Source organism: Triticum aestivum, chromosome 7D (assembly GCF_018294505.1).
Source record: "Triticum aestivum cultivar Chinese Spring chromosome 7D, IWGSC CS RefSeq v2.1, whole genome shotgun sequence".
NCBI classification, from domain to species: domain Eukaryota; kingdom Viridiplantae; phylum Streptophyta; class Magnoliopsida; order Poales; family Poaceae; genus Triticum; species Triticum aestivum.
In genome coordinates this window covers 296,528,499-296,532,944 of record NC_057814.1, presented here as the reverse complement: position 1 = coordinate 296,532,944, position 4,446 = coordinate 296,528,499, and the positions used below count along the sequence as shown (strand labels likewise).

General features: G+C 45.8%; 1 long non-coding RNA gene across 4 annotated transcripts in view; it reads right to left on the bottom strand.

The window, feature by feature from the left end:
- Positions 1-1,144, bottom strand: part of LOC123169407 (uncharacterized) — a 7,030-nt gene extending 5,886 nt beyond the window's left edge. For 2 of the 4 annotated variants that reach the window (XR_006484792.1, XR_006484794.1), the window contains exon 1: positions 41-1,144. This is a non-coding gene — a long non-coding RNA (uncharacterized lncRNA). Of the gene's footprint in view, positions 1-8 lie in introns of all 4 variants that reach the window. The other 2 variants (XR_006484791.1, XR_006484793.1) reach the window with 2 other exon arrangements.
- Positions 1,145-4,446: the final 3,302 nt, after the last annotated feature.

Below are 4,446 nucleotides of genomic sequence, written 5' to 3'. Positions count from 1 at the left end.
GGGCTCACATGCGCACTTGGGACGGGCTATCCAGTCTCACCTGATTTTGCTGCCAACTTCCATCAGTACGCCTCCTCCTTTGCATCAACCATTAGTCATCACTCATCTATCAGAACCTGGAAACGAAAAAGATTAAAAGATTGTGCCCATTAGGTAGCAAAACAACAACCACCTTAGCTAGTTCCATCATGCAGCAGGACTAACTATGATATGAATTTGAACCAAAGTTGAACAAGGCGCATACAGGACCTCAAAGGGAATCTGAGATGTCACCCAAACAGCCATTGCAAACTACAAAATTTAGTAAGCTCCTACACAGGAAAGAACCTGGGAGTCCAGTGGCATCTATCTAGAGCTAGATGACTCCACGAAATCGCACGTACAGGAGGTTCCGCCTAGACACAAACGTACTGTTGCTAGTATAGGAACCAATCAAGCTGCCTGTGTGGTTGAGCTAGCTTAGTATGTACAAATAGATGGGATCATTGAGAACCGGGGAGGCAGGGAAGGGGAAGAAGAAGAGCATAGAAGAGATGGATTCCATCAACAGGGAGGGCCGCTGTGGGGGGAGGGGGGACGCGAGAGGAGGGAAGGCACAGGATGGATCTCACCGGCGCCGTCGAGGAGAGGAAAGAGAAGGGCGCGGGAGGGAGACCACCTGCGCCACCGCCGACCGCCTCTGGACGCCGCCTCGGTGTGGTGGGTGGGGTTGTGGAGGGCTCACGCGTGGGGGAGTGGAGAGGTGGAGCTGCTCCTGCCGCCGTGCGTGAAGAAGAGGCCGGAGCCCACCGCGGCTGCCTCCGCGCCCACGCGCCTCGGATCTGGCTGCCGCGCCACCGCCTGGTCCTCCTCCTCACGCATCTTCCCCCTCCCTCTCCTCGCTCTCCTCACTCCCCGCGACCAGCGCGCTGGCGCCGACGGGGAGAGGAGAGGAGCCGACGGCCGTGGCCTCCTCCTCCTCACGCATCTGTCTCCTCCCTCTCCTCGCTCTCCGCAAGCCGCGACCCGCCCACTCGCACCGATAGGGAGAGGAGAGGACCCGGCGGCGGCAATAGGGATGAGGGCGGGGGGAGGAGACGCTGCTGCCCGCCCTGTCGCTTCTCCTTTTTCTCTGGTTGTGCTGCTGCCCGCTCTGGATGGCCTGCAGCCCACGATCATTGCATCCCACCCCTCTTTTCCAGCATAATAAGCACACGCACGCACGCAGCGACTGAAACAACGGGCCCGCGCTGTATATTGGCCCACACGTCATCAACTCTAAAACGAACCAGCAGCCCACAGTCGACGCCTTGCGGGAGACAAGCGCTCCAGTCCACTCCTCTTTTTACCGCAGAGCATCTCTTTTTCTCACATGCATGCACGCATGCAACACACACTGCACGGCTGGCCCATGCAGATGCGTGGCCCATGTGTCATCCACTAAGCCGCAAAAACACAGAGTGAGCTAGAACTGACGGCCAGATCTTTGACAGCCAGCCAAAAAGTACTGAAAACTTTACACCGATGCATATTGGGTGAACCAGATCGAAGGCAAAACGCGATGGCCTCAGGTATGCGGGTAGCGTAGAAGGGTTTATATGTTCAATTTAGGAGCATTCTCAAGTAGTATTTTTAACCGCTTGTTGGTTGTGCATACTAAATCCTGCCTATGTTTTTTTTCCCACCATGTTTTTTCCTCCATTCTTTCTCTTTTGCATGCCAAGTCCATTTGGTTGGAAACTGTGCATACGTCAAACCGAGAGTTTCGTCATGCAATTGGTTGACTGTTATCCATTCTGTGAATATTGTCTTTTCTATGTTAGGGTGAGATACAATTTTATCTAAATCCACCGAGTCCAGGAATACCATAACATGTTCATTCTCTAGGTGAAATTGTAACCTTTCAACCGCAGGCTCTCTATACTGAAGAGGAAACTGAAATATGTGCCATGAGGCTTCACATTCGGATATGTGCCAAGCATCAAGGTACCTCTTGATTTCGTCGTCCCTGTTTGTTAATTTGGCACCTCTTGCTTCTCTTTGTTGCTCTTCTGTTTCATCTTCATGATTTGTAAACACTGAGTTCCAAGATTAAAAACTTCCTTAAATGAAGAAAATGATAATGGAAATTAGCCATTCGAAAATGTCTGGCTGGTATGTATTATGAATATCCATATAGCCAATGCTTATATAGATATATGTTATCATGTCTATACTGTAAGGTTCAAAATTATCAGACATATCTTAATAAGATAATGATTATTGTAAGCAGAAAATGTTCACATCAACATAAGTTTGAAGATCAATGAAATCTAACTCGTGGCAGTGGGAAAGAAACATTAATAGGACTAATAATTACCTAGACCTCTTGTCTTGAGCTGGCGGTGAAGTTTCAACATAATCTACTTGTGTGTCCTAACAACTTTGTCATGACCAATATATGGATATATTTGTAAAATTTATAAAGTTAGTACAAATTTGAGTCATCTATTTTGGAACGGAGGGAGTAGGAAGTAGTCATAATTTCATAATCCAGAAACTCTTTCCATGCAAGTCCAGAAGTCATATTTCAGGATTTCACTAATGGGAAATGTAAACAGGAGACGAAATTCCCACATCACCAACTGAGAAACATTTTCCTCTCCAAAGCTTAATATGGAGATTTAACAATTCTACATTGGTATTCTTTGCTGACATCAAATTTTTTTGCAACAGAATTAATTTTAGTCTGCTCACTACCACCTTTTTTCATCAAGGTAGCTACGGACAAAATCTAACATAAGGCATCTACAAAACTGCATGTACCTACAAAATAAAAATGATATCCACATGAAAGTAAATAATTGATTTTATTGCTAGATCACTTGTTTCCTTCAGATACAAAATATAGTGTGCTAGCACACTTAGTGAAAGCTAAAGCAATTATCTATGAACCCCACAGATATTTAAAACTTTAACATTGATCTGATAACCTTAACTGTGTAACTGCAAAAATAAATAAGATATATAGTTGAACTTGTAAAAATTGGGACATAACTTTCAAAACCTAAGTGGCAAAGAGATTTTTCCCCAATTGTACATATGCAATGTATTCATACCAGTGTAGATGGGTGTGCTCATTGGCTCGTGTACGTACCAGGGGAGAGACTGTTTCAGGCCATTAGCAAGTCGTACATGCACACATGACAATGACTTGGCACATCTGCATTGTATTAGAGCAGTAAATTCATCGTCGATCTTAGTTGGTAATTAGATAGTTTAGTGGCTGAATGCACTAACCAAAATCTATGAACTAATCTAATTATACCAATGGAACAAAACATTAATACTTACATATAGTATATGGTAATCTGCTTGATCTGCTTGTAGATATCATCCCAAGCACACTATACGGAGTACGGAGCGGACAGGACACACGATGTGATCGGCTCTCCGGCGCCGGCGCCGCTCCGGCGCAGCACGTGAACTCAAACCGAGTTTGGGGTGTGAATCTTGCATGCTGCCAATCCATTGTAGTTCCTGGAATTTGCCCTGACCTAGGTCCGTTGCTGGCTGCCTGCCTGGATACGTGCCTCCCAGCCTGCAGTCAACGATGTAATGTGTAAGATTTGGATTGTGGGTCGTGCTTTTTCATTGATAATTGTAGTGGGTGCTGATGAATCTTGATGTCAAGGACAGCTAAAAGATGGCACCCGTAGATGGAAAGAAAGATGAACACCGGCGCTAGGGCTTTAGCTCAACAAAACCCAATAGGAAAGAAGAGTTTGCTAATATAACAGGAGAATAAAGGCTACAGGTTACTTTCGTGCGGATTGGGGCCAGCAGCAACTGCTGACGAACGTGCACTCTGAAACCTTGCCAACAACGGCAATCGCCGAGGCTGCTTCAAACTGCTATCCGCCTATCCGTGCACCACCTCTGCTGCATCAAAAACCACGAGATCGATTTATTTATTGGGCTGAAAACGGTTTCAACATTGTAATATACTGTAGTTATAACCTGAAATCCGTGAAAATTAAAAGTTTGGGGGCAAAGAGGATCGGGGAGAGAAAAATGTTACATCGATTCGAGGATGAGAAGTGGTGTTTTGGCTCTCGCCCATCTGTCGATGAGGGAGAGAAGAAGCGAGGGGTTACGTCGATGCCGTTGTAGAGGAGAAGCGACCGATCCTGCTTGCACGGGTCGGTTGCTCTTTTATTTTTGGCGGAGATGTTTTTTCTACAATGGAGATGGATTTGTTTTGGTAGAATTTTAATTGGCCTACGCCATCCTTTTCATTGGCCTATGTGAGCCTATTGGACATGTCTTACGTGAGCCCATTGGACTTGTTGTCCATGTTGAAAAAGTCTCTAGCATTATCTAAAAAGAAAATTCATAGCGTTAATCTGCACCGTAATAATTCGGTCCCACCAGATGAACGTGCCTAATTAGTATAGATATAGATTTGTCCCCACCCTACCAAACACC